Genomic DNA, 11029 nt, shown 5'->3' on the forward strand with positions numbered 1-11029 from the left:
GTAAAGGACTCTTAATTCTTGATTACAAGTCGGTCCTAATTTAACCAGCTCTGAGTCAGAGTACTCCTTGACTATCATACTTTTCTACTGAGTCATTGAGAAAGTTCATAATGAATGTTGAATCATATATTTTCTCTTGTCTAGTAAACTTTTGTTCTTACAAATATCCTCTATCTCTTACTTGTACATATGTCTCTTTTTCCCACTTTCTAATGATTCCCAGGGGTTCCAAATTTTTGGATCCCAGCATCAGAACTTTATCACAGACCTAATTTGCACTCACTTATTTTTCTACTTCTGACAGCCATAAAAATAGGAAGCCAGCATCTTTATTTCATCTTCTCTTTTGTTCAGCTTACCCACAGAATCAGAGGATAACATAAAAAAAATGTTTATGTTTATGCACATGAGTCCTGTTCAGTCTACTTCACATCTTAGGTGTGACCAAGCTTCAACCAGCTAACCATCTTTCCCACAATTGAAAGTCTTGTTGTGTATAGCAATGTGGAAGAAACTTTTGCAGTGGCTAATAGACAATCTTATCACATTTATGCTATTCTGAGGGGCTATAATGTATTCTCTAGTTCTTCAGTCTTTTTCAGGGTATCATCATACAAACACAAATATCAGCTGTGATAATGTTCTGATAAAACCTTCCTAGCTAAGGTTATTATTACTCTGATGAGATGCCATGTCCAAAAACAACTTAAAGAGGGAAAGTTTTATTTGGCTTGTACTTCCACATTGTAGTATATCAATTAAGGAATTCAGGGCAGGAATGCAAACAGGGCAGGAATCTAGAGACAGGAGTTGATAGCTTATACAGAAGTTATAGAGGGATGCTGATTGCGAGCTTGCTCATCATGGCTTTCTCAGCCTGGTATCTTATTGCACCCAGGACCACCAGCACAAGAGTAGCACTACCCATAATAGGATGGACCCTCACACATTAATCACTACTGAAAAATGCCACAAATTCTTGCCTACAGCTCAATCTTACAGAATCAATTTCTCAATTGAAGCTCTCTCCTCTCAGCTGACTCTAGCTGGTGTCAAGTTGATATAACACTAGGCAGCACAATCTCATTAATTAAGCAGTTGTGCCATATCAGACCGTGCAGGAGATGATAACTCCCTTTGCATCATCTCCCATGGATAATGCACATTTATATGGAGCAGACTTTAGTTGCATGTTGTATTGTTCATACTAAGGTAAGTTCATGAAACTGCTACTATAGCAAGAAAGCATACTACATTTCACATAGGGAAGAAAAGACTACTCTCATAGACATTCCATCCTCCAATAGTTCAACCTCAGTTTTCTGCATTGATACTCATTACCTGGGTCATGTAATAATACCTCTTTAAGTCATATTTAATTATGTTATGCCTCATTATTAGGTGTCAATTTGTTGCATTAATTTTCTGGGAGGCCATATGAACAAACAGCTATTGACAAGAGATATGGCAATAATAATAGATCCAAATAAGATTTTTCCAAGCTTAATTTGGTGAACCAATGAGTTTATTTTATATACAGACCATAGGTGAGACGTCACTTAAAGAAGTATGTGTACTTCTCAAACACATGTACCACCTCAAAACCTAACCCATCATGAATAATGGTCTCATAGAAGCTATATCATAAATTTATGCTTTCAGCTTATTTTCTACTGTTTATATTCTCTATTGCAGTCTGTGATCATATTTGCAACTGGAGAAGGTAGAAAAAAGGAAAGGCTAGAAGCTTGGGAGGGTGTCCTGTGACTATACATCCATTGTCTATTATTGGGTATTAATGAACATAGACATCAACATCATTATACTGTTTTGCTGTTTAAGCTACCACTGACAACAGGCCAGGATAATCTCTACTGAATTTATTATGGTAATGGTAGGTTTATGTTATGTTCTGTACTAGACCAAAGGCATGCTCAGGGGGGCGTATTGTATACTAGCCTGGTCTGTGAATAATTTGTTAAATTTTATAATTTGATAAATTATTATACTCAAATTATTTAATAAGTAATAATTTTACCCAATACTTAGTGCTTTGGTCTTCTAACCTCAAGTACCAAGTATTTCTTAATTTTTCATATTATACAGATAGATATACAAGTGAAAGATTCTTGAAAGTGAATCTGTTTCTGGAAGCTTTAAATATTCTTTGACAAAGATTATAGTGAACGTAAGTACTGTAACTACAATGTATGTTGTGTTGAAGCACTGCTTCCTAAAATTTTAATACACCCAAAAATTACTAAAAAAAATCTTGATAAAATGGAGATTTGAAAGAATGTATTTAAATGTATTTTGTAATGAAAACCAAAAATATACATATTAGTGGGATAATGTGCATGCTTTAATACCTTTATACATAGTGTAACATTTAACTTAGTATAAGCAAATCTGTCTCCCTAAACACTTAGCTTCTTCATGATTAAACACTTAAATTTTTTTGGCTTATTTAAATATACGGAAACTAATTGTTATTTCTAGGTGCTCTACTTTGGAATGATAAATGATTAAAACTTTTTATTCCTATTTACCTGTAAGTGTAACTAGCAGTCAACTTTTTTTCCCACTGCTTATCTCTGCTTATCTGTTCCAAAACTTGGATCTATTACTAGTATACATGAATATACTACTAATATACTACTAGTATATGGATAGTATATATGCTATCCATATTTTTAGTTTCCTTATGTTATTGAGACTTCAATGCACTTGTCTTGGTTAGTATTGCTTATTACACTTAACATAATGACCTCCAAGTTCATCCACATATGACAAGGTTTTGTTCTCTTATGACTAAAATAATAATTTAATTAATGTACCATATTTCTTGATGCATATCTTATGAATATTTTAGATGTTTATATAACGTGGCAATAAATCCACCTAAGGATGGAATTATTGTGTCATTTAGCAAAATTTTCATTTTTCTATGCTTCAGTTTCCTTGCCCACTACCTTTAATATAGGAATGAATCTTTCTTCAGCATTTCACTTTGCAGATAATCTACCCATAGTCCTTAAGTGAAAGTTAAGGCTTCCTGAGCCTCTATCTCGTTCTTAATGATATGGTGACAACTTTAATCTTGAGCAGCTCTCGTATTCATAACCATAGCTGCTGTGTGGTCATAACTGTAACAGTTATATCTTGTTCAAGAGACAGTTTTTTCTCAACACTCCTTCCCATTGTCTGCCTCTTAAATTTATTCTGCCTTCTCTTTCACTATGTTCCCCGAGCACTTGGGGGTTGTGCGACATATGGATGCCCTGTCCATGACTAAACAAGGCTTCCACTTTTTCTCAGAATTTTGTTCAGTTGTGACTCTCTGTGTTAAACACCTCCCATTGCTAAGCAAAGTTTCTGTGATGAATGCTGAGGGCCTCACTAATCCATTGGTACAAAATGTAAGTATTTACAAAGCATTTACAAACCCTGCCCAGTTAGAAAAACAACAGTAGTAAGTTTCTTGCTAGGGCCTATCTCCAAAGCATGTATGGGCATTTGATCAGATATACACTACAAATTATGAGCTGCCTTGCATAGTGCCTACTTCACATTCATCAGAAAGCAATTGCTTACTTCCATAATAGTCATGTATCTGTTTCACTGTTAAGCATCTTGCAAGAAAGTTAGTTATTTTACCTTGTGATGTTCACAGATAGAACAGCTGATACATTTTCTCCTGTAGCAGCTTACAGAACAACTTCTGGCTTTATGATACCCAATCAGGAGGGAAGAAACTTCCAGCTTGGATCCATCTTGATACTCAGTGTCATATAACCCATCTTCTAGCTCTAGTTAATAACCAAGGGTATGAGCCCTTTTTTTTTATATCGGGATACTCTGAAGCCATAAACTGTAATTGGTACTAATTTTTTCCTGTAATAACTTTTGAGGTCTGAAAAGAGCATTATCTGCCTATGCAAGTTTCTTCCATTCAAACAGTATTTTAATTGTGATTTTAAAAATAGACCTACAAAAAAGTAAGTTTCCATAGTGATATTTCAAGCATCTTCAGTTTTGGTTAATCTTCCCCTCACTCCTTCTACCTATCTTCCAAACCCCATTCCTACTTAAACATTTTCATCTCCCGTATTACCCTCTCTGCCTACATATCACATAGATGCTCCCTTTTTTCTCTGTCTCTTGTTCCATCTAATGTTTGCTCTTTTTGCTTGACTTTAATAGGCACTACAACTTCAGCAAACCAGTCTAAGAAATGAGAGTTAGAGCCTGCATCTAAGATAGACCATGGGGGACTTTTTGGAGAGAAAAAAAAATTATTGAAAGACAAGAGGGATGAGAGATGGTAACAGTAGATGAAGCTGCCCTAAATACTATACATGCATGAAGGAACTTAACAAAGAATGCAAACAAAATAAAATACGTATTGTAATAATGCAGTTATCAAGGGACAGTTGAAAAATTCTGATAGGAATTTAGTTGTGATAGTGGAAACAGACATATATTAGTTTGTATCTGTCTGAATTTTTATCTATATGCATTTAAATAAGCAAATGACTCAAGAATTACATAACCTCAAAAAAGCTAGACCCTAAAGAATATGTTTCTTAAACTCATGATCTTTACATAAAACTATAACTGTTATTACCAACCATGTTCTTATATGATCCATTTCCAAAAATAGAAATAATGATGCTGTTTTGGGAAACTTTTATTTATATGTTGGGTTTATTTTCTCAAAAGTACTGTAGGTTCTTGACATCTCCAGAGACAGGATAAGCACCTTGTTAAACATTAATACTGCAAAGATATTAGGAAATATTGTATGGGATAAAACATTATTTTATGGTATCATAATAGTAATAAATTTTACATATTCTAAGAAATGAAAACAGACTCATTAACATATGATGTGGTATATAGACTTCTATATGTAAATGAACTTTTGATATACAATAACTTATCATTCATAAAATCCTGTCTGTAATATAGTCACTAATATTTCTAAACATCTACCTTCTCAGAAGATAAATACTTTTATATGTAACAGTATATAAAGGAAACTACTTTAAACTATCACTTCTTCCCTGTGCCATTTACTTTAGGTTTAAGAGTAGAACAATGTAATTTACATACCTATAGTCTATTAGTCAGGAAGAAAGGAAAGACATATATAAATTTGAAACATGGGATGATTTGTCCAGGTAGTACATTACACACAATTATTCCTTGAACAATGAGCAGCCAAAAATATAGTAATTTTCTAGTATATCCATTCAGGTGGCTCTGAATCATTTCTCCCGTTGATCTTTAAATGTAAAGGTTAGGTACTTTGTACAATATGAGACAGGATTATAAAATAGGACTCCTTTGCACATAATGTTTCTATAGTGGTTTCCTAGAATGACTCTATAATTAAAGAAAATTGCTCTTTTTATTAGATTATATACTGATAATATTTGTGCCTACACATACTCCTAGAAAACAAGACAAAAGATGATATTTAATCTGTGTATATATAACAAACATTTCATGTTACTTTTAATTATTATATTAATTGAATATTGATAATGATTTACAGCCTAGGAGCTTTTATCTTAAATTGTTGCTGTTGTTTACATTTCTGAAAATATTTTAAAGTGTGTAATTGGTAACACTTTGACAAAACCAGCTTTTAATGGTTACCATTGTCCATGTGAAGGGAAGGAAGGACTCTTACATTACTTGGACACCCACATGTTTCTATGGTAGATATGCACAAAAAGCAAAAGGAAAAATTATTTACAGGGATAAGCTGAAGTAAATTATCTATGGCTATATAAAATGCTATGGAACATAAACAAAATATAGCATATAGATTATTAGTTCTATGTGTAGGAGTGATTTAAGTCCTTGTAGGAAGGGTCTAAAGCTATAAATTATCAGTTGCAATATATACTTCATTACAAGATTCCCCTGTGACCCAGCACAGGGGAAGGCCAGGGCCAAGTAGTGGGAGTGGATGGGTAGAGGAGAAGGGGCGGGGGGGTAATAGGGAACTTTCAGATAGCATTTGAAATGTAAATAAAGAAAATAATAATTTAAAAAAAGAAAGAAAAATGTAGAAAAAAACAAGATTCAAAAGTAAAGTTTTTGAAATTTCATTTATTGTTTGTTAATAATGTGCTTGGACTGTAAATAATACATGTTCTGTGACTAAGATGGTCAACCAAGTTAAATAGTACTTTAAATAATGAACAGTGAAAATTGTAAAGTGCTCACTTTTGCTAATTCACTTATTAAAATAATACCATACAATTTCCTGGGAATTGCACTAAATACTACGATTATGCTAAATAGATTGAAATTCTATTACCCACTCACCACCTGTCAATCCCTGATGGATTTGATTAGCACAGATGAACTGCCAAACTGGCAAAGAGGAATACTGAGAGGCAGAGAGACACTTGGGGGCTTGGAACTACTCCCCTTTGTTCTGGCTATGCCCAGAACCACTGAAAACCAATCAGGTATTCCCATCCAGGTTTATTTACAAAACCCAAAATCAACTTGAATGCAAACTAATTTGCTTACATCTCTTCTATTTGTCTGTATCCTTTTTTTTTTAATGAAAGAGATTAATAAAACAGCTATATAAAACACATCAAGGCAGTTTCTCAGAGCAATTCGGCTCTTATTTCTAAATGTAACAGAAATGAAGCATTCTGTATGCACTAATAGTTATACAATTAGACTCATCAAAATAGCCTTAGGAATCTAGGGCCCTATAATGTTTCTGATAGAAAACACATTTTATTTTATTTTATTTTTTCTTCCTTTTTCCTACATCCACAAGCATCTACTCATAAAAGAATCATAACGAAGAAAGAGAAGGTAATGATGGTAAATATAAGACAGCATTTTCAGTTTGATAAGAAAAATAGCATTTTAAGACAGAGGATGATTACTCTATTTTTGTAAATACTAAATTACATATTACTGAAGAGTATCATGGGGACTGTGAGACATTTAATTTACTTTTATTTATTCTTAGCTTGTACAATATAAAAGCTGACTTATCTCACAAGACATAGGAAGTAGATTCATTGATTTTTTTTTTTAAGGTAGTGCCTACAGAAGCAAGGATCCTACTTCTGTTACCAAATAGGAGTAAATGAAACTGAAAAGAAAACAGCAACTAAATGGCATACATTTTATTTGTGGAAATACATGATGATTCTAAAGAGAACATATTCATTGAAAATAGTGGAGTTTTAATAAAGGTGATTTTGTTTACTAATAAACCAAAAGTTAATGTTTTTTTTCCCTGCCTAAAATTATGGAGCTTTGTAGATATGACTTTGATCACAGATACATAGGGTTTTTTAAAGAACATTTGGTAGAACAAAATCATATTGCAACTATACACCTGGTTCTCCTTATAATATGGATATGTGCAATTCCTAACAGAAACACACACACAATCTGGATTTTAGAAATGTAGTTTTAAAAATGTAGTTGATAAGTTGTGACCCTGAAATGTGAGCAATTAGACCACAAAAGAAAGATTTTGATATATAGTTTATTGACATCAGCCAAAAATTTAAAAGCTGACCACATTTTTTGGGGACTGGGAAGTGGCATAGTCATGATAATATTCCAAGTGTGAAACTCCTTGTGATAAGTATCAATCAGTATCAATCATGCAAGAAGGAACATTAAACCAGAACCATTCATTTATGCATCTAACATATATTGAATGAGAATCTTTGACATACCAGTCAGTGTAAGAAGACAAAATGCAGTCTATCACTTACTTCTCAATACTCAAATGTGAGAAGAATGATATGTTAAGTATTCCTGGTGTTTTCCGATTTATTAGCAGCATCAAGTACCTTTGGTTCTAACACTCTTTTTTTTTTTTCAGTCTTTTACACTGATACCTGGGCCTTTGGAGAAAGGGATTGAAACATACTTTCCATTTGGGATTGAATTTCTTTCTTTTTCAAAAAAATGTTATGTAGTCATTTTCTTTACACTCAAAATTTTATCCTCCTCCAGATCCACCCTCTGATTATTCCAAGTCCCATACTTCCTCCCCATCCCTGTCTCTATAAGGATGTCCCCAACTCCCCATCCCCCATCCCATCAGGCCTCCCCACTCCCTAGGTGCATCTTCACTGACTAAAGCCAGACCCTGCAGCCCTCTACTGTATGTGTGTTGGGGGCATCATATCAGCTGGTGCATGATGCCTGGTTGGTGTCCCATGTCTAAGAGTTCTTGGAGGTCCAGATTAATTAAGACTCTCTATACCTTGTTGGGCTGTGGCTCTCTGTGTTAGTAAACCCCTACTTCAACAGTTTTGCAGATGAGGATTTTGGTAGCTTGAATTCTACTGTGAAAACAAGCCAGTAGGCATGAAGGCAAAAAATGAGTACCATCTTGATATCTATCTTCTATGACTGAAGCATGTATTGTCTTCAGAAACATATTCATACTGTCAAGTTATGGAGAGTAACCAGGATATTTGCTAGTAACCAATAATGTGTGTTGGTATTTTGGAACTCATCTGCCAACAAACTAAGTGGTAACCCATTCCTGGCATTGAGTTTATTATTTGTGAGCTACTAATATATCTAGTAGAAACATTAATGCCACTTACAGGATAATTTCATTTTAATTATATTAATGTATGTGTATAGATATGTTTCATGAAACATCTACACCTGCATCATTGCCAGTTATTCCTTTAGAAATAATGGATCTGTAAAGAGCAGCAGAAACATCTTATGTATTTTATTTTTAGTTTTAGGTATGTTTCTACTTTAATAATTTTAGAGCTGGTCATAGTTTAACTGGTTCCAGAGATTGTATCTTATTAGTATTATAAATTTTAGTTGAAAAGATGGATAAAGTCTCATGTTCTTTTTGTAAAGTAATAGGACTCTATAGTCATGGTTAGGTTTCCTCCTTCCTTTTGGTTCTTTTGACAGAATATTGTCAAATGGCTTTTTAAATATAGAATTCAAGATATTCAGGTTTGGGTATTAGTTACACACATATAAAGGAGAGTAAAATAAATCGTAGATAATGTATAGGAAATAGATGCCTAAAACCAGTAGGATTTCTTAAAAATGTCCAATCATTGTAACATCCTGCCAGTTACAGACAGAAGGGGATGCCTATAGAGGAGCTGAATCAGGCATCACAAGGAGGATTGAAAGCTCATCAAGCTCATATTAAATAATGCCTGGTGGCAACCCCAGGGGACTGGCATCTGGAAGCATCCAGAATGAGTTTTTAAATCACTTTTATTAGAACTCCCCAGCTGCAGGTAATGGCGTAAGGGTTGCAGAATATGCAGATTTGAAACAAATGCAATCTTACTATTTCACAGCTTTGTCTGCCCTGACTGTCTGCAAGAAATCCTTGAGAACATTTTTGCCACCTTCATGCCCAGCACATTTTCTTATCTTTCACACATTTTCTCCATTCCTTCTCAGTATCACTGGATTTTCTATATGAAATTTCCTACTTAGGTTTTTCTTATGCTTAAAAAAAAACTCACAGAAAATTTTGTAATTTAAAAAAAACTAACACTTTAGTAATACAACATGGAAATTTACTTCTGCTTAATATTATTGGAACAAATCAACTCATCTTTAAAATGATTTCAGCCTATCATAATTAGTACTGTTGTTGTTTGTCAACCATTGTTATTTTATACTCATAATTATCTCGTGTCATAAAAATTTCTGTTAGGTTCATACTAAGACACACAGTAAGAAAAGGTATCTAGTACTTTTCAAAAGTACAAAAGCTATCTTGTTTGGAAATTATTTTCAATTCAAAAGTAATATTTTTCCTATTTATACAATAATAAAATATATAAAAGTAAAACACAAAACCAGACAAACAAAATAATGAAAAATTGGCAATTTAAGTAAAAAGATACATCTCTGTTGATTATTATTATGAAAACATTAAACAGCTATATGTCTGTCATTAATTTCCAGTATTTTACATTTTAAGTTGTTTTACAATTACCCATATTTACAGCCTTGATTTTATGATATCCGTGAGGAGGTTGAAGATCTGCCAAAAAGTAGTCAATCAAGATACAAACAAAAAGAGTTTGTGTCATAGAAATCTTGGGTCAAACCAAATAACACTAGCCATTTCCAGGGAAAGTGTTTCTTCAGTATCTTTACTGTATAAACATTGGAGGCTAACTTTCAAATGACAGATTCCTTGGGAAATGTTACAACCTGTGTTCCAATATGAAATTTTAGTCATTCATCTATAAGGACATTTGTTCTATTAAAATATGTCAAATAATCTAGAAATATGGACTTAATATAGTGATTTTCTTTCTAGTAATTACATTTGATATGTACCTTGAAGACCATAACTGTTTAGAAATGTCCTAAACTTAAAAAAGGTTTGTTCTTGCAAAAAATAAACTTGACCTAGTGCTATTTTTAAATTTAGTCTGGAATCTATGCAGTATTTATGACGACAATAGGGTATACAGCCTTTTATTTCTGGATAATGTCTTTTTTTTTTAATTTTTATTTATTTATTTATTATTATTTTCTTTATTTACATTTCAAATGCTTCCCGAAAGTTCCCTATACCCCCCACGCCCCTGCTCTCCAACCCACCCACTCCCACTAATTGCACTGGCCTTCCCCTGTGCTGGGGCATATAAAGGTAACAAGACCAAGGGGCCGCTCATCCCAATGATGGCCGATTAGGCCATCTTCTGCTACTTATGCAGCTAGAGACTCAAGCTCAGGGGTTACTGTTAAGTTCATATTGTTGTTGCACCTACAGGGTTGCGGCCCCCTACAGCTCCTTGGGTACTTTCTCTAGTTCCTCCATTGGGGGCCGTGGGTTCCATCCAATAGCTGAATGTGAGCATCCACTTCTGTGTTTGCCAGGCACTGGCATAGCCTCACAAGAGGCTGCTATATCAGGGTCCCTTCAGCAGAATCTTGCTGGCGTGTGCATTAGTATCTGGGTTTGGTGGCTGATGATGGGATGGATTCCCGGATGGGGTAGTCTCTG

The sequence above is a fragment of the Mus pahari genome, chromosome X (assembly GCF_900095145.1).
Source record: "Mus pahari chromosome X, PAHARI_EIJ_v1.1, whole genome shotgun sequence".
Taxonomy (NCBI): domain Eukaryota; kingdom Metazoa; phylum Chordata; class Mammalia; order Rodentia; family Muridae; genus Mus; species Mus pahari.